This window comes from Tinamus guttatus, unplaced genomic scaffold (assembly GCF_059628265.1).
Source record: "Tinamus guttatus ecotype Peru unplaced genomic scaffold, ASM5962826v1 Tinamus_guttatus_pri_ptg001135l, whole genome shotgun sequence".
NCBI lineage: Eukaryota > Metazoa > Chordata > Aves > Tinamiformes > Tinamidae > Tinamus > Tinamus guttatus.
Window position 1 is genome coordinate 52019 of NW_028289669.1, and position 20595 is coordinate 72613.

General features: G+C 41.3%; 1 pseudogene across 1 annotated transcript; it reads left to right on the plus strand.

Annotated features, from left to right (window-relative positions):
• Nucleotides 1–89: 89 nt before the first annotated feature.
• On the plus strand, nt 90–20588 carry LOC104569690 (cell cycle checkpoint protein RAD17-like; annotated as a pseudogene). Its single transcript, XR_015914263.1, has 16 exons — nt 90–97; nt 2869–3178; nt 9957–10040; nt 10781–10937; nt 11414–11550; nt 12710–12762; nt 12856–12981; nt 13063–13132; nt 13561–13672; nt 15074–15265; nt 15584–15669; nt 16215–16361; nt 16839–16985; nt 17680–17800; nt 18416–18473; nt 20024–20588. The product of XR_015914263.1 is annotated as a cell cycle checkpoint protein RAD17-like (transcript).
• The last annotated feature ends 7 nt before the right edge of the window (nt 20589–20595 follow it).

Consider the following 20595-nt stretch of genomic DNA (forward strand, 5'->3'; position numbering starts at 1 on the left):
CCAGAGAGCACAGACACCAATATGAGGATGCTGCAAATGGCGTTTAATATACGCAGGTTGGACCTTATAAAGGTAGCAAAGGCGGAAGCATGCCTATGTAGCCAATAAGCATTGCTCTTTACCTAATATGGCATATGCCTTAGTTCCCTATTCTTCCCGTACATCGCGAGATCTTCCGAGCGCCGTACCCTACAGGGGGGAAGGAGGTATTAAAAAAAAAAAAAAAAAAAAGTCCGATTGCCCCCCCCAAACAAATAGTCGAGTTCACAAACAGTGTGATTTATTCAAGTGCAGCATTTACAAAGCAGGTTTCGGATGTTAGTACAGGAAATTCTCTACTAGAGCATGGGGTTTTTAGCTAGCTCTGATGTACAAATGTGCAATCATCACTCACCCCAGAAAATGGGAGAAGACGTCCAGTCTCGAGTCTCCTCGGGCAGCGTCCTGGCGCAAGGGGAGGGAAGGGGGCTCAGCCTCTCAACTGACCCAGGAGTTACGATGAATTCTTCCCTCCAGACTTTTCATCCTTAGTTCACCTTTTATACTTTTCTTTACATTCAGGTGGAGCTTGAGTGACTAAAGTCATACTTAATATTGTTATTGATTGGTGGAAAAGTTTCTCGCTTTCATTTAAAGGTACAGTCAACCGAAAATCTAAAGCGCATGCTCAGTGAGGGGTGGTCGTACCTCGGAGGCGGGTAACTTCTGAGATGGAGGTACGGTTTTCACATTATAATGAGCAAAGTTTAAGCAAAGTTCATCATTTGCCACTTTTGCTGGCTCAGCACCGGACTTGTTATCGTATATCTCTCATTAGACAGCCACTGTGCAGCTTATCAGCAGCCCAGCAAAGGGAGTGCAACAGAGTTTGGCCGTGGAGCTTTCATCCCGTTCCATCCTCCGTTACTCCCTTTCGCAGCTGCGAGGAGGGCAGATTGCGTTGCCCAGGGAACCGTGGAGGAGCAGAGTCCGTGCGTACCAACCATCCTGGAAGTGGCAACTGTGTAGCACCCCAAGCAGGCCTCTGTAATGCCAGAGCTATGTGAGGCCCTAGTTTTCCTCTCAGTTCCTGCTTTCAAACAATTCTTCTACAAACGCTCCTTCCACACAATCCACTAACATGCTTTGCTTTTGTAAGCTTTGCGGCTTCGCTAACAGATAATGCTTTATGCCAATTAATGGCACAAAGAGCAGCAAATCTCACAATACTGCCTAGTGGGACAGTGTATGGGGAATCATGGTCACCATATGGGTCATATGTTAATGTGACATACTGCTCCCATCATGTGAATTTCACAGGGTACCTAGAGATAGTCACTCAGAAGGCTCAGAAATGGGAGAGAAAGATTACATCAGACCCCTCTGCCACCTGTGAAAGTTATAATACAATAAATATAGACAGAGGTGTGGGAAGATTTAGCTACGGGGATGATGAAGGAAACAGGGAGTGGATTATACCCAAAGACTTGTTAGACACTCAGGTACAAGATGGACGAACAGTACTATAATTCTCCCCAACTGAAACGTTTCCTGCTCTAGCGCGCTATGCTTGCTGGCTGCTGCATACCTACCACCAGACAAAATACCCCCAACCCTTGTAAAAATTTTTTTTTTTTTGCCCCCATGTCACCTGGTGTCTTTTACCGGGTAATATGAGCGAGGCACCATTCCTCGTCCTGGTGAATGCTAATATTACTTGCCTCGGCCCGATTTTAGGATCAACAGGGCTATACAAAATTCAAAGCTCGACCTGTCACTTGTTGCGGACGAATAAAGCAGTAAACACGTTGTCTCAACAGATAGCAGCAGGTTTTAGGGATGTCAACCAGATACTCAAAGCACATCACGAGGTCATCAACGTAATCTTCGAGATTCTCCAGGTGGGGGGAGGCCGGTCCAGAACATTCAAAAACCAAAATTTTGTTGCCTGACCACAAAAGACTACGAGAAGATCGACAAGAGGTCAGAGGCCATTCAAAATGTAGGATCAGATCTGCTACAGATGATAAGACGTAACCCAGGAAACTGGAGATGGCTTGAGAACATAGGCAACAGTATCTGGACATGATTACTATCCTGGCTCAATTGGATTGATTGTGGAAGCTTGGGTTGATTATCATTATGGTATTGATTGGTGTCTTTTGCGGCATGCCTATTTTGTCATGTATAATCCACTATGTATTGCATCAGCTACGACGCTCACAGAAACAAGGCAGTCACAATGTACGCTATTAGCAGCTTGTTCAAAGTAGTGATATTTAGGATATTTAGATTAACATGGGGAGGGGGAGATGTAGGGTACGGCGCTCGGAAGATCTCGCGATGTACGGGAAGAATAGGGAACTAAGGCATATGCCATATTAGGTAAAGAGCAACGCTTATTGGCTATATAGGCATGCTTCCACCTTTGCTACCTTTATAAGATCCAGCCTGCGTATATTAAACGCCATTTGCAGCATCCTCATATTGGTGTCTGTGCTCTCTGGCCCGGGCACGGGTTGGACGTGCCTGGCCGCCTCGGCGGACGGAGTCGATTGCCAATGTCAGGCAACACAGGTTGTTTCTCAGCCTCCAAAACACATACTGGCCTACATCTTTGCTGCTCCTCACGGTCAGGCTGACTTCTGACAAGGTGAGAGTTTCCTGTTCTAGATTCGTCCACTGTTTACCTGCATAAATACTAATCTTTGATTTTTTTCTGTGCTGCTGAAAACATATTTTCCCTGTCAACTGTTCTAACTTTTTACAAATGCAAAAAACAAACAAGGAAGGTGTGTGTGTGAGAGAAAACATAAACTTGGCCATAATATGAAAACCATATAAATGAGCTCACATAATTTTTAAAAAGAGATTATTCTGCATTAACAGAAAACTGTGTTTTTTTTTTTTTTTTGGCCAGGTAACGAATTGGTTGGCACATTCATTTGATGACTTATTCGGAAACACAAATACTTCTTCTAGCACAGTCCCTGGGGAGGCACTAGAAGGTGGCGCTGGGAGAAGCTGCCTCCAGAAGAAGCACGCCCTGTCTTCTTTGCCAACAAGTGGCAAGAACAAGATTCTGCCCAGAAAAAGGGCGAAGTCGTTGTCAGTAGACTCGTCTGGTAGCCGATCCAGGCAAAATCAGAGCTGATCTCAAAATGAGCCATGGGTAGATAAATACAAACCTGAAACTCAGGTATGAGAACAATTCCAAGTGCTAGTGTAACAGTAAGATGCCATTGCAACAGAAGCATGTTGATTTTCCCTTCATATTCCGACTAACTCTGTTTGTAAAAATACTTCATTTCATTGGTCTGGTGAATTACTAGTTTTATTGAGTAAAATATTGATACTAGATTTATTGGTGTTAGATGTAGGGTACGGCGGTCGGAAGATCTCGTGCTATGCGGAAAGAATAGGGGAGATGGGCACGTGCAGGGGAGATGGGCACGTGCCCGTATAAGGCAATGTTAACGCTATTGGCTACGGAGCGCGCTTCCGCACACAGGCACCCTATATAAGTTCGGATGTACCTGCAATAAACGCCATTTGCTGCATCCACCATATTGGTGTCTGTGCTCATTTGGCCCGGGCTCCCGGGTGGTGGCGCCCGTGCTCGCACGAGGTAACGACGAGGCAATTGAAGCCGAAAGGCAGCAAGTGGTGACCCCGACGTGATTCGGCGGGCGGCTCCTGAAAGACGGGGCGGCCGGGAAGCGGCGAGAACTCCATGGAGGCGCGACAGTGAAGGTCGTGTTAGCGTGTGCTCGGGAATGAGATGTTTCTGTGAAACGTAGTGCAGTTAATCGAGCGGCTCCTGAAAGGATGGGGCGACGACGGTGAAGGTCGTGTTAGTGTGTGCTCGGGAATGAGATGTTTCTGTGAAACTGCATCGAGCGGCTCCTGAAAGGATGGGGCGATTCACAATGCCGGGAATGTTGTGTTTTCCCAGCATTGGGCAGACTGTACTACTGCACTAGCGGAGTACAGTATGAGTAGTAAATCGGCAAAAGAATTGATCAGGCAACTTTTAACTATCAGGCAACTTTTACAAAGAACTCGGGAAGAGAGCGAGTCCTGGGAAACCGCGTGGGAGGCAGAGGGTGTGACCGATACTGCGGGGGCTCCGAGACACGTGGTCAGGGAAGGGGAAGAGACCGGTGGAAAGGAGTCCGGGGCCGGAGAGCCGAGAATGGGGGGGGCGGAAGAAGCGCCACAAGTCTATCCGGCAGCCAAGGAGGGGGAGGTGAGGCCCCCTGCGTACCCTTGGGAGGAACTGCAGGCCGCGGGGCGGCGGTTAGACCAGTCCCCTACTGAGCACGATCCGGGAGGTGGCGGCCACGTAAATCAAGGGGAACGTCTAGTCCCGACAGCCCCACCGATGCCGATAGTAGTGGACGACCCCAGAGATTGGGTTCCAGGGATGCTCCTACGACCTCAATACCCTCCAGAAGAGGATGAACCGCCTCGGAGGGCCCCCCAGAGGGTTCATGGCGCCGCCGGGAGACGGCCAGCGCCTTTGTCGACGTTGAGAGAGGAGGCGGGGGAGGGGTCAGACGACTCCTCCTCCGGGGGGGGGGGACTCCGTGGGGGAGCTGACGGCCAAAGGGCATCGGGCCCGAGACTGCCGGGCCCGAGACTGCCGGAGGTCGCAGGGAAACTCCGGGCGGGGAGGGGCGAGGGGGGGCCGCCCTTCTCCGCGAGTGCGCGCCCCCCCCCAAGGAGGGTGGAAGCAGAGCCCCAGGGCATATCCGACGGGGCACCCTGGGGAGGGAGGACAAGGACAACAAGAGGAGAACGAAGCCAGGTGGCCCTGGTCCTAGGCTGCCAGCAGAGACCCCGTGTTAAGGTGCGCCTTCACGGCCCCCCGCTGGTGACCCCAAGGATATTAGAGCTCACAATGTTAATTGATACAGGGGCAGATGTAACGTGCATACCAGAAAGCAACTGGCCGGCCACCTGGCCGGCATCCCCAGCGGGCTTGCTAGATGGGGTGGGGGGAACAACAGACGCGCGATGCAGTGCTGTGCCTCTGGCGTGTGAATTAGAGGACCCAGGAAGGCCCCCCATGCAAGCGATTGTCCGCCCATTCATAGTGACAATACAGGAATCCCTAATCGGGCGTGACGTATTGGCTCAACTCGGCATTCGCCTGACAAATTTAGCGTAGGGGCCACTGCTTACCTGCTGAGCCCTAACAAGGCCATTCCCTTGAAATGGAAAACAGAGGAGCCGGTGTGGGTAGAGCAGTGGCCCTTAACTCAAGAGAAGCTGGTGGCCGCACGGGCCATTATACAACGCGAATTAGATCAAGGACATTTAGAGCCGAGCCTGAGCCCATGGAATACGCCTATCTTTGTCATTCTAAAGAAGGATAAAAGTAAGTTTAGATTGCTACACGACTTAAGAGAGGTAAATAAGAGAATGAGGGACATGGGGGCTCTTCAGCCGGGGCTTCCACTACCCGCGGCGATCCCTCGAGGATGGCCGGTCGTGGTAATGGACATCAAAGACTGTTTCTTCTCAATCCCACTGGCCCCTCAGGACTGTGAGAAATTTGCCTTTACAGTCCCAGCTGCGAACCTGAGAGAGCCAGCGCAGAGATATCAGTGGAAGGTGCTCCCTCAGGGGATGAAAAACTCCCCAACTATTTGCCAGAGGTTAGTGGCCCAAGCATTGCAACCCATTCGTGACCGCCACCCCGGGGCGGTGATCATCCATTACATGGACGATTTGCTGCTGGCTACAGCCACGCAGCAGGCTACTGACAAACTGGAAAGGGAGGTGGTTGATCATCTACAGCAGGAAGGGCTGTATATTCAGGAGGCAAAGACGCAGAGAGGTAGTTCGGTGTCTTACTTAGGGACACAAATCCTTCCTGAAACCGTCCGCCCACAGCCGATCAAACTTGACCTGGAGGTGAGAACCTTGCATGATGTTCAGAAGTTGGTAGGGGCGATTCAATGGTTGCGTGCCTTGGTTGGCATACCTACCGACCTCATGACACCGTTGTTCGAACTGCTGAAGGGCCAGCACCCATGGGAGAAGCGGGAACTGACGCCCACAGCTATCGAGGCCCTAAAAAAGATCGAAAGCCTAGCCTCTGAAAGCCACCTTTGCAGGTGGGACCCAGCGCGCCCTGTTGAGCTATACCTAAATGTAACAAAAAGGGGAGCCGTGGGGCTGTTAGGACAAGGGAACCCCGAGAGACCACATGCCCTATGGTGGATCTTGTCCAAACAACTGACAACAGCCTACATGTCCTATTTAACGGCGATGGCTAAGCTAATCATTAAAGGCAGGGCCGCATGCATTAGACATTTTGGCGTTGAACCGACTGCGGTGTGGGTGCCAATTAAAAAGGAATTATGGGATGAAGCGATGGAAAAGCAGAGCAGTCTGCTCGTGGCCATAGAAGGGTACCCTGGGGAGGTGAAATACGGCCCCGCCTTGGAACTATACCGGCACCTGCCACTCGTTGCACTACGGTGCACCCCACGAGTGTTGAGCGAGCCGAGGGAGGGCCTTACGGTCTTCACCGATGCCTCCTCCACAACTGACTCAGCTGTTGTAAAGGGTCAGGATTACCGTACCGGGCAGTAGTGTACAATATCTGGAAGCTACTGCGGTCGCTCATGCTTTGAGAATCTGGCCGGGACAGCATGTGAACATAGTTACTGACTCAATGTTTGTTTATAAGCTACTGCTTAACATGGCCGCCCCCGGATGGGCAGGAACTCCAATAGCAATCATGCTGGAGGAAGCGTTACAGTATAGAACGGCCACGGCCTCCATTGTGCATGTAAGAAGCCATGACTCCCTAGCGGGATACTGATCCCACTAGCGGCGGCTAGAGACGTGGTGGCAGCTTGCCTATACTGCCAGCGGTCAAGCCTTTGGGGAGCAGGAGTCAACCCACGAGGGCTGCAGGCAAATATGGCAGTCTGACTTTACCCATATAACAGTCGGGGCAGGCTATTGTTGAGAGAGCGAACCAAACACTCAAAGAGAAGATTAGGGTTCTAGGGGAGGGGGAAGGACATCCCCAAGGAATCCCCGTGGTGAAGCAACCAGAAATTTTAATGCGAGCGTTATACTCGCTAAACCACTTTGTCCGGGGTGACGAGAACAAGACGTCAATAGATAAACATTGGGCGGTCGCGGCTATGGAGGACGGACCTCCAGTTCTGGTCAGATTCCCGGAACAGGGGGTTTGGGAACCCGGCTGGGACCTGGTAACCCAGGGAAGGGGTTATGCAGCTGTGCGACAGCAGGGAATAATTAAATGGGTGCCGGCAAGATGGGTGAGGCCGGACCTTAAGACTAATAGCGGCTGCAAGTCTTCTCTTACAGGACCGAATTGTGGGACGTCCTCGCAACCTGTACGCCCGTTTGGAGGAGACGAGGAAGCCGGAGGAGCGAAACCCTCGTAGACGCGATGAGAAAAGGCCACCGCACTTGTGTGTTATCCTGTTATTGTTCAATTGGGATTGGTTATGGAGGTTTGGATTAATAGCTATAACAGTGTTAGTAGGCATCTTTTGCGGCATGCCCGTTTTGTCGTGCCTAATTCGTTCAAAGTAGTGATGTTTAGGTTAACATAGGATGTTTGGGTTAAAATGGGACGTTTACGTTGACATAGGATGTCTAGGGGAGGGGGAGATGTAGGGTACGGCGGTCGGAAGATCTCGTGCTATGCGGAAAGAATAGGGGAGATGGGCACGTGCAGGGGAGATGGGCACGTGCCCGTATAAGGCAATGTTAACGCTATTGGCTACGGAGCGCGCTTCCGCACACAGGCACCCTATATAAGTTCGGATGTACCTGCAATAAACGCCATTTGCTGCATCCACCATATTGGTGTCTGTGCTCATTTGGCCCGGGCTCCCGGGTGGTGGCGCCCGTGCTCGCACGAGGTAACGACGAGGCAATTGAAGCCGAAAGGCAGCAGTTAATGATATAGCTATGTATAGAAAATGCACTTTTACCTGATTTCCTGAAGAAATAATGCTACTAAGATCTTGCTTCCAGTCCATCCACTCCTAAACTATTGTCAAAAAATATTTTTCCACTCCTAACTATTGTCCTAACTAAACTATTGTCAAAAGGCTGTCAAATTTCAGCCACATCTGACAACTGCAAGTACATGAAAATCAAGGAGAGAACTACAAGTTAGTGCCTTAATTAAGGGAGAGATGACAGAATTTGTCTCGCAAGTTATTTGACAGCAGCTAAATTGACTCTCAGTGGACTAACTGTAATGTGTGCTTGTGGGAGTCATCGAAAGGAGCAGGGGCTTAAGGTTTAGGACCAGAAGCCATTTTATTGAGCATCAGACCAAACTTATATATTCTCCGAGTATGTGAACATACGCTGTCCATGCGCTGTCCACACGCTCCCTCCCCCTGCCTCCAGCCAATTCCTTGACTCTATTGCTATCTGGGTCCAATCCTGCTAACGGACAACAGGTAACCAACCAGAGCTCGGTGCGTCCAGCCTGTGTTTTAGGTTTCTCTATCTGCTAATCTGTTATTCCTAACTTTCACAGTTTCTCACTCCTAACTTTCACCGTTCCCACAGTTTCCCACAGTTTCTCACGGTTTCTCCGTTTCCCACGTGCTGTTTCTTTTTTTGCTTATGTGTCATCTTGAGCAGCCCAATATGCGCTGAGGTTACTGTAGTAGCTTACGGTTTAAAGGAGAAGGAACACAAATCTACAGTTAATTTGGTTTCATTATTTCTACTCGGGGATCAGGTTTTGCGTTTCAAATATGTCAGCATGCATCCTAAGTATCTCAAAGTTGAATGCTTAGTGATTTGAATAAGTTAGTGCAGTAACAAATGCAAGCAAACTGCATAAAATCTATAGAAGCTCCAAAAACCTATGTAGTATTAAAGTTGGTATGGCCTAAAAAAATGCAAGCTCCAACAGCATTTATAGTTGTGATGGAGATGCTCCTTCCCCAGCTCATCCTGACTTCTCACAGGTAGCCCTGTTAAGGTGTTAACTACCATATTATCTGATCCTGGTAGTTACCATATTATCTGATCCTGGTAGTTGCCTCCCTGATTTCTTCCCCCACCCAGACATTAACCATCAATAACAGTCCTGATGGCCCTATCCTGATGGGGAGATAAGGCTAACTGTGAGTACACCAGCCAACAGTCATTTCTGAATTGAAAGAATGACTATCAGTCAATCATCTTATCCCATAAATACGGGGACAGCCCAAGAGCCCATTGAGCTCTCCTTGCATGGCAGTGGGCTGCATGCCGGGATCTCCCCTTGAGCAGGGATGCCTCTCAAGGATACTCCTCGAGGTTAAGAGATCCTTCCCACTACAGATTCGTGGTAAGTGACTATAGCGTGCCTTTCTCTTTCTGAATTTGTAAACTTTACTTTGTAACTGTGCACAAATCCCTTAGTCATAAACCGTTGACCAGGTCTGGGACTAGGACTGGATTCAGCCGCACCCAGACTCCTCTCAGAAGGAGTTTGGAAAGCAAGGGGGTCCAGTCTGAACCTCGTGACCCAACGGGAGGGTGTCCTTGATAATTCTGTGTGTATCTTGAACCTCCATGCAGTAACTAATAAGTGACCTTGCCACAGAATCTCATGAAACCATTGCCATTACCAATAAAACCTATTCCTATTTCTTTCCCACGAGTGAAGTGCATTGTGTCACTCACCCCCCCACCACCACTCGTTCCGTGACAATAGTGCATGCATAAAAAATCAGAGTTGTATTGTTGCTACTTTAGGAATGATAAATTGCTTGTTACTTCTCTCCTGCAGGCTGTGGAAAACTAGCTTTTTTTTTCCACAACAACAATTTATTAGGCTGTAATAATTATGCTTAATTGTTGCATTTACTCCTGAATAGTTTATGTTCTGTTTTTGAATTGTAACATTACAGTCTTAGAAACCAAGAGGTATGTATATATGTATTTCATGTATTTTCATCTGGTTTTAGAATGACCTTGCTGTGCATAAGAAGAAAATTGAGGAAGTTGAAGCCTGGCTAAAAATGCATATATTTCAGAGGAAACCAAAGCAGGTAATCTTGCTAGAATTAGCCGATAGAGGTATAAAACAATATATAACAAGCTGGATTTAATTTTTCTCCTTTCAGAAAAACCTTTACCTGATAGTAATTATATGTATTGAAGCATAAGAAATCTCTTAAGAACATAGATTAGAGCTTTTTACATTTCTTTAGAGTTTATAGTACTATGAGGAGCAGAGCTAGATTCTGTTCTTTGTTCAGCAGTATTGTCTGAATTGACTGTGTAGCATCCAGCCAATTCATACCTGTTCAATGTGTGCTTATTAACTGAATTTTATCTCCCATGGACTAAGTAGCTTGGCAAAGTTCCAGTAACACTAACCTGATGTAATAGGACTCTTTTAACAGCCTGAATGGTAAGAGGCATTCTTCTGCAAGTGCATCGTTTAACAGTATCAAATTGTGGTTTTTAGACTGGAATTTTGATTTCAATACATATTATATTGATAGTCTGAAGAGTGAGGAATTAATTAAATGCATACATTAAAAAAAAGGCTTTCAGCATTCTGAGCTAGCCTTTTCTCTCAGAATACTCAACAGGTGAATAGTTAACACAAATTATTTTTTTTTTAATTGGGAAAATAAATCACTCTTGAAAAGAAATTTCTTCACAAAAGAAATTAAATATTTGTCTTCGTTCAACTTGTAATCTTTAATTATCTGACTTGGGGTTTTTTCATTTGCGTGTTTTTTTTTTTTTTTTTTTTTTTTTTTTTTTTTTTTTGTTACAGGGTGGCTCTGTTTTGCTGTTAACAGGTCCAGCTGGCTGTGGAAAGACTGCAACTATACAGATATTAGTGAAAGATCTTGGTGTTCAGGTGCAAGAATGGACCAATCCAATAACTTTAGACTTTACAAAAGAAGACATAAAAAGTATATTTGGCCACAGTAAGGTGTTTTTGTTGTTGTTGTTGTTTTTTTTTTTTTTTTAAGTTACTTTTGTGGGATTTGCATTCTGTATTTTTTGGCTCTGTTATGTATGAATCCAAAACTATGTAAGGATTTCTAAATAGCATTTGATAAGGATCTTTTATTTTTGCTTTTGTCTGACAGAAGGATTAAAGTTTTTAAAAGTAGTTGCTCCAAAACAATATGCGATTCTCAGGCTGGAGAGTTTGTGTAATAACATGGGAATCATTTGAATGTTAAATAAAGATAAATAGATCAGTGTATCTTTGATTTCATCCCCAGTTGTAGTCTACCCTTTAAAAATAATGATGTACTTGTATTTGCCAAAGGATTTGGCTGCTGGTGTTTATTGGCTATTGTCAGAAAACTGCAAGGGTGGATATTATTTCTTATGTTTTTTATATAGTATTTGACATAAAATAGGATACATATTTTTAATTAGTTTTCTTTTTCAGACTCAAATTTTCATATGTATACAAGTCAGGCCCAAGCAGCTCTCTTTCAAGATTTTCTTTTAAGAGCAAACAAGTATAACAAACTTCAGATGCTTGGGGAGACCTCATAAAATGATAAAAAGCTTATTCTTATTGAAGTAAGCGAAAACTTCTGAAATCTTGTTCTGAAAATAGTAAATCTTATTTTAATACTGACAGGCTAACTCGCTCCATCTAGTGGACTATAGTTGCTAAAAACTTGTCAACTGCAGAGGAATTCTGTATTTCTGAGTCCACATAGCAGGCTAAAACCACATCTTATGCATAGTTAAACTATATAAGCTAATTGTCAGGCAGAAATTGGACACTGTTGCATGTACAGAAATAAGTAAGAGTATCAAAAAATAAGTCAAAGCAATACTGAAAAATCATACTCATGTTTCTCTATGATGCCTTCTAGAACTATAGATGTGTGTTTTAAGGAGAAAGGAAAAGGAAAGAAATTATTCTTATTATTTGAGGATGCAGGAAGTTATAGAAGGCAATTGAAAACTAATACAATAATAATTAAAGCATTTGAAATTCATTATTCTGATTTTTTTGGCTTTGTTAGGATTTTCACAGGGTGTGGTGTTGAATGGTTTGTTTTGTTTTGAGAGCACAGGTGTGAACTCTGAGAGTTCTTAAGTCATAACAGGAGGTCCAAGATAAGACTTAATTTTCACTTATTTAGGAATTTGACTAGCTTTTCTTATCTGCTTTTTCATTTTCTGTCATCTTAATTTTATAAATTAAGATGATTTATATCAACTTTCAAGAAACAGAATAGCCAAGTTAGAAATTCTAGCCAAATAATGCTGTAAAACTTAAGAACCATGCTTTCCTGTGACTTTTGTTCATAAAGTCGCTTTCCAGTATAGATACTTTCATATCTCAAGTATTCTATAATCTTCCTAAATGCGGATGCTACCTTGAATGTTTCTCCTCTCTTCTCTGCATATGAATAAAACTGTGGCTAACAAAATGTAATCAAACAAGCTGGTTCCTCCATTAGGAAATGAGGATAGACATAAAAATCTTTAAGATTTTTAATTTTATCTTTATTTTTTTCCCCATAGTAAAGAAATGCTATGGGGTTTGTTTGTTTGTTTTGTTTGTTTGTTTTTTCCTGGTTATCTTCAGTGTTAGCACCATTTAAATTTGTTTGAAAGCAATGTACCTAGGAAGAAAAAGAAAAATGTATAGCAACATAGTGTGTCATAACAATCTGTTGGAGAGAATGCATTTGAGTGACAGTAGTTCATTTATTTCAAATAGGACATTCCTAACCAATTCTATCGAGACCCTAGCAGTCTACATGAAATTCTCAGGTGAGTTCTAAGTACATTTTTTTTTAATGGCTGTCCTTAGCCACTGTCTGTAAACTGGACTTTGATTCTTGTTATGCTTATTTTTCAATGTAGGAGATTTGTGCGTACAAGTAGATGTCCCCTTATATTTATAATCTCCGATAACTTCAGTGGAGATGGCAACCAGAGGTTAATATTTCCAAAAGAGATTCTAGAAGAGCTGTGTATATCTAATATTAGGTAAGAGCTTTTATCATATAAACATGATTGGAATGAATGAGATATCAGAAACTAATACTACTTTATTATGAATTTCAACAGTTTCAAGCCTGTTGCACCAACAAATGTGATGGGAGCTCTTTATCAAATAGCTACAATAGAAGCTATGATGGTAGGGTGTCAAAACTGGTTACTTCTGTGCAATGCTAGACTCAAGAGACTCCGGGCCTTTAAATCTAAAATATTTAGTGATAGCATGTTTTGGTTTATTATTATTATTTTTTAAAAAAGGCCCCCAAAACAGAAATTCTTCTGCCTATTGCATATATATGAAACAAGTAACAGGAGTAAAAGTCATTTTCAGGGTATTCATCAAAGCTGGAAAAGGTCATTAAGCTAAACCTTATACTATTCCCAACCTCTTTGACTATCACCAAATGTAACACTGAGAGCTTGCTATGAAATCTGTGTACAGTATTATTCTTTGTAATACTGTTATATAAAACATGGCTAAATGGTTAAATAAAGAGCTAGCAATATTAAGAGGTTTGAGGTTTCCTTATTACTTAGGGTATGTTAAACTATTGCTTTTCATTGTAGGATAGAGAAAAGAATTATGTTCCTGATAAAACCTCTCTGGAGTCAATTTGCAGAGGTTGTTTGGGTGATATAAGAAGTGCAATAAACAGTTTTCAGTTTTCTTCTATGAAAGGTAAATATGTCTTTAGTGAAAGCAGATGACATCCTGACAGCTTCTACTGCAAAGGCACTTCACTGTTGGAGCTCAGTTAAGCAAGCTGTGCAGAAGTGTTTCTGACTTACTGCTTTGGAGCAGAAATAAAAAGGATAAAGTTGTGGGGGTTTTTTTGTTTGTTTTGTCTGAGGCAATGGGGAGAGAGGGTGGTCTGAAGCTGAATAGGTAGGGTTTTATGCCCGTTCATACGTAATCTCAAAACTGGTTAATACCAATATTATATTTTTGTTATGTGTGTGTGTATATAATTTAATACAATGCCATCTTTAGTTCTTGATAGTTTAGTTATCGGCATCCTTACTGATCAAAGCTTTTATAATGTGACCTTAATTTGAAAGGCATGTTTTTATTGCCCTATTCTTGAGTATTTCGTTGTGTCCTAATCTCTACATTCACAATATTTCTAAAATAGCACATCGATTTGCATATGGCATTGCTGAAATGATTGATTTTGACAGTCTTTCAGAGCAGGTACATAGAAATGCTGGAAGGCAGTATGAAGGTATTGAGGGAATTATAGAATAACTTTGAAGTCTGGCCTTTTACTAGCTTTGGAAGTATTTAGGTGAGCAGAGCTCAAATGACATAGTTTGGGATTATTATTTTAAACACAGAAACATTCTTATGTTATAACATAGAAAGAAAATGGGAGGCTTATTACCATGTTTTCTGTAAACACTAGAACCCCAAACTTCTTGGGAAACTAATGCATGCAAGTCACATAACCTTATTATTGTAAAAACAAAGCTTGGACCTGTAGCTCTTTCTAAGAAACTTTAGATGTTGTCAGCATAATGTTCAACCTAGAAATAGGGAAGTAAATTTAGTTGACTTCTGTAGTATGTCATAAGACTGGTAATGGTGTTGCATTATTTTGGAAATAGCAAGCTGTCATCTAAGTAATTTAAGGAAAGCTTAGTCATCTAAGGAAGTCATCTAAGGAAAGGTTTTCTTCCTCTTGTATTTTAGTGAGGACATAGTGCACCTACTAGAGTTTGATAATTGAAGAAAATATAAGTCTGAAAAGACTTGCATGTATTTGCACCTGCACTTTGTAATTTATGAAGGAAGAAATTGAAAAGAAGGGCAAGTTGGGTGCATCAGAGCTAGAATGAGTAAGCAAGAATGGCAACTTCTCTTCTAGAGTAGGTGCTTATTTTCCAAAGAAGTACCTAGCACCTACATTTTGCTTAGGTGGTAAAGGTGTAATGAAGCATCCTAATTTAGGTGACTGGACTTCTTTCCTCATAAATTTGTTTTCTCTTATAAGACATTTTATTGTTTTGGTTATTTAGAACATAAAAATGTTCTTGTTGTTAAAGAAATTAATGTGCTTTATTCTCATTATATTGTTGGTAGACTGCTCATTGGACTGCTCCTTTCAGTCAAGGAAAAAAGGGACCTCCACACTGAAATGTGAAGCAAGAATATCTAAAACAAGAAAGAAAAATAAATTGAATACTTTAGAAAATGAGGAGATACAAGCAATTGGTGGCAAAGATGCCTCCATCTTTCTTTTTCATGCTCTGGGGAAAATAATTTACTGCAAAAGTAAGAAAACCTAAATTTAGTCTTTTTCAATATGAAAAGAATGTCTGTTGCTGGAAGTCAGATTTGCTGAAGTAAAGCTATGGCAGGCTCTGTTATGCCATTGGTTGTTCGTATTTAAGTAATAATTAATAGTGTCAGTCCCAGAATTAATTGAGAAGAGAGACAAGAGAATGTGGAAATCTGTTCTTGCTCCCATCTCATCTACACTCTAAGTTAGAATATATCATCTAAAATTTGTGTCTTTCTTTATAGTGTGTAGTAAAGTATGTGGCCTTATTTATAAGGTTGAAAAATTAAAGATTATAAAATTTCTCATAGGAGAACCGCTGCCAGAATCAGAATTTCCTCAGCTGCCTTCTCACTTATCAGAATTCTATTGAGACACCTTGCTCATCCAGCCTGAGGTATGTTATTAAAAAAATGAAATCGAGCATTATTGATTAATGCAAATGCTTATGCATAGTAATTTTGTCATTAGTCTCTATGTATATTAAACCTGTCTAAATTATAGAGTAGTTAAGATGGATGTGGCTCTAGCAGGCTGCAGTAAAAATAAGATCTAGTGTCCAGGTGATCAGTCAAGTTTTGATCAGCCCCAAGAACAGCAATTTTCCCTGACTTGCCTGGACAACTTATGGTGAAAGGTGGACTTTTCCCTTGCAGCTGTTGCCTCTTATTCTTTTGCTATGCTGCTGAGCAGGGTCTAAATTCACCCTTGGGTAACCCACCCACCCAGAGGTGAGTGGAAGACAGCAACAGATTCTGCCCCCTTCACCAGTTCTTCCCTAGAAGCAAACCAGCCTCCCTTCTGTATGTGAGCATCTCCTTGTCCACCCTGTGCACCAGTTCCCTAGCTAGCTAAATGCATCATAATTTCTACTGTTTTTTTTTTCTTTCACAGCGTTTGCAATCTAAGTTGATCCTTTTCTTTATTATTATTATTAAATAGGAGATTGTAGAAAAATCACATATGTCTGGAAGTATGTTTAATTTATACCTTCACCAGAACTATGTGGAATTTTTCGCTAATATAGATGATGTTGTGAGAGCCAGTGAATATCTGAGCACTGCTGATGTCCTTTGTAGCAATTGGAATGTAAGTGTCCTTTTCTATACATGTACGTTTTCATACTCTAAAATTGAACTTCAAGATTTTTTTGGTAAGTTTTTATGAATAGTTGGAAGTATTTGTTTAATAAGTAATCGCACTGTTTTGCTTCTAATATACTACATGTAACAGTAAATTCTTAATGAATACTAGACTACATCAAATGTAGGAGCGATACAGCCACTTGTGTACAGTTTGTCTGACTTATTTTATTTTAATAACATACTGATACACTTACACATACAATTTTATAAAAATATTTTCAAATACAATGAATTTATACTAAAAATTTATTGAATACTTGAGCTAGCTCTTTCATTCACTTTCTTTGAGGAAGTTTCACAGTAACTTAAATGCATTCTGATCATGTCTGTGTGACCAAAATTACAGAATGTGTTTTTGTTCAAATAAGGCACTCAGTACAGAGATGATGCATATTCGTATAATGTCTGATTTCTCTCTCAGTCATGACCTGTGATGGAAAAATACAGTGCATCTGTGGCTACCCGAGGTGTGATACATTCAAATACAGCCAGAGCCTTTGCTCAGAGTCAGGGAGGAATGGGGTTTCGTCCTTTACACAAGCCCCGATGGCTCTTTATCAATAAAAAGGTAAATACCTCATGTTTTGAGTGAAGTATTACACATTACACTCATTTCTTAGTGAATTCAGTAGTGCATGTGAAATTTGTGTGTGGTGCTAAACCTGTTAAGTTTCCTACCTTAATATAAGATGCTACTTTAAATAAACAAAATGCAGAGGAAAAATAAATTGGGGCCTTTAAAAATCTGCTTCCTGTGCTCAAGTTAGCATATTTCTAGGAGAGTCCTAAGTCCAAGTTGAGAGAGACAATTGATATTGAAATAAAGTGTTCCTAACAATAAGCTCAAGTTTGTAAAGCTTAAAACAGTTTAAACCGTTCTGTAAGGTTAATGAATTACTGCTCTTGTTTTATGCGTTTATCAAAAATAGCTCATTCATTAGACTTCAATTTTTTTTTTTTTAATTTGAACTAATATCTGTCTTACTGTGTCGAGCAACAAAAGGTTTGCCTGCATGGATAGGACATTCTGTAATCAAATGATAAATATATTCAGGTAACTTTAATGTCCAACAAAAGACAAAAAAAGAAAAAAAATAACATTTTTGTGATCAGTATATGTTAAACCTAACTGTTTATGTCTTTGCTGGATAGCTTGCATATAATAATCCTGCAGCCAAAAACAATACTGCTTTTATGATGCAGAATATTTATATTAATATAAAGTTTATCATGCTTTGACTTCCCCCCCCCCCTCACAACAGTATCAAGAAAATTGCCTTGCAGCAAAATCTCTCTTTTCAAATTTCTGTTTACTACCAGAGTGTCTTCAGACAGAGCTATTGCCTTATCTTGCTATGCTAACAAATCCAGTGAGAAACCAAGGTAATATCTGCACAGCCCTTGCTCTTTAATTGTTTTTATCATTAAAGCATACTGAAAAATATTTGTAACTGAAAATGTCAATGCTGTCTATTCTCCTCTCTCACTAAGAAAATGTCACACACATATAGCCAATATATGTTTTGGGTAACATAACAAAAATATGAGATGACCAGTTAGGTTGGAAACAACTTTAAGACTTTCAGTTGAATAAATTTTAAAGATAGAATCAAATATGAGTAATGTGGACAGTGTCCTGGGCAGCCTGCTCTAGCTGATCCTGCTTGAGCATCGAGGTTGGACCAGGTGATCTTTAAAAGTTCCTTCCAACCTCAACTGTTCTGTGATTCTGTGACATCAAGATGAATTAATTTTGTAGGATATTTGCTAATAACTCAATATCATAAATATGTATGAATGATAAGGATTTTTTGTTCTGCATGTGTAAAAATGTAACGGTAATGTGATAAATATACTTTGAATATATATATATATATATATATAAACTCTGTGTATACAAGATAATACATAGGACCACTTAAACTTATGAATTATTTATTTTTAGTGTCCTTTATTTTAGTTGCATTATGATTTACTGGTGATTCTTTGTGTCCTCAGCTCAGATTGCTTTTATCCAGGATGTTGGGAGGCTGCCACTAAAAAGACATTTTGGCAGGTAAGCTTCATTTTTACTGTCTTTTAAAACAAACAAACAAAAAAAAACTTTAGTAATATATTAAAAAAAAAAAAGTTTTCATGATGCAACATCTCTAGCGTATATAGTGTATGAGATGTTCCCTCATAATCAGCTTGATCACTTTTCATTTTGGGTGTTGCCATTTTTTTTTCCTCAATTAAAATTACTTAGAATGACAATGCTAGCAGGAACAATTTAACTATACTCTTCCTTTTAACCCCTTGGTTAGCTTTCTCTTCCCTTGTATCAAATACTAGTTTTCTGTCTTAAACATATGTATGACTATCCAGTGCAAAGTCTGGATAAAAATTTGCTTTTACAATCAAAAAGACTTAAGTGAGAATTACAGTGAATTTAAACAAATATTGTAGTATGCTTTGTGCATTGTTTATCATGATGTATAACGTTCATCTGGAACATCTTCTACCTGCATTAGTATGTCTGAGGTGTATCATTTAGTTTTATCTGCTGGGTAACTTTTTTTTTCCTGAAAAGACTCTAATCCCATTTTGTTTGTTTGCTGTATTTGGGGGGGGGGGGGGGGAAGTATAGGGAGATATAGACATTTCAGTAAGTGCTACTTCCTTCAGGAAATTCTAATTAAAACTATTTTCTATTGTTATTTACTGAGCATGTCTTAAAATAAGCTTGGCTTCACAGATGTACCCCCTGTTGCAAAAGAAATAACCAACATGGAAAATAAATGAAGTATTATCAGTGGAACAGGAATACTGCTGTAGTAAGAAAATTTATTAGGGAGCGTGTATGCTATTTGTTCAGTTGGAATTGGTGTCAGATGAGCCTTGATAACTTCAGGAATTTTTGTTAATACTATGTAAAGCGGGGGGGGGAATATGTAATGGAACATTCATAGTGCCCTCATAAAGAGGGGCTAGAAAGATTGAGAGTCCTAATAGGCACATAAATACAAAGTTAAAGAATCCTTTCCATTCAGTGCCTGCTCTTAGTTCTTCTGTCTCAATTTAAATTGCTTCCTGTCCTAAGCTTAAGTTTGTTTGGAAAAAAGTCTAATATATCACGTGATGTTGTCAATAAGTTAATATTTAACAGTTCATCCCCTTAATGAAAGCTAAGCAAAAACACTTCTTGTAAGGAAGAAGCTTCAACCACAGATGTTGGGGAGTGACAGAACATAAACATGATTCAGTACTTTGCTGTGGACAGTCTGAATTGAGGTTACGTAGTGCAGCCCTCTTCCTGAGGGAAATGTGTATTTTATACATTCTTAAGAGAGTTATATAGGGTTGAGTTCTGGGCACAAATCTCTCTAATTGGAAGATATGCCCAGAGCTGTGAACCATAATAAAGTGATGAAAGAAAAGCATGTGAATGGCTTGGACTGGCTCTGATGAATGTGGGTTGTTGCTGTCAAAATATTTGAAAGTTGTAAAGCAGCAATGGGGAGAGACTTGTATGCTCCGAAGGTTGTCTTTTCTACTGCAGTTTGTGTGCAAGATAGCTACCAGAGAAAATGTTTCATGTTTGCTGTTGCAATGCTAATTTTGCAGGTTAAAGCTGGAAACACTCGCAGATAAAGATCCTGGAATACCAGATTTATTTGTTAATTATGAGGGGGACCTTGCAGCTACGAATACTATGGAGACTGCTGTACAGACAGAGCAAAATAAAACAAACAAGAATGGCTGGAAGAGAGAGGAAATCCATCTGATTCAATGCAGTGGAAATGAACTTCCTTGTAGTCAGCCTCAGCCTATTGCAGATCAAGCAATCAGGGAGGAAGATGAATTAAAAATAGAGGAGTACGATACTGACTGACTACAACAGAATATCCTGATTTACTTGAATTCATCTGCTACAACAGCCTTTGCTATAGAGGGCACAGTTAGCACAGGAGTATTCCTTCAACTACTTAAATGGGCTAAAAGGCCAAGTCTAAACACGTGTCAGCATCAAGAAAACTCTCCTTAGCTTTGCCTTAACTTTGCAGGATCAGACCTGAATTGAGTAGTAAAACGCCACCTATTCTTTGCTTGTCCTGAGCCGGGAAACTAATCTGTATTGATAAACACAGAAAAATAAATGTCAAACTGAAATAGTTTGAAAGAGACTGTAGATAACT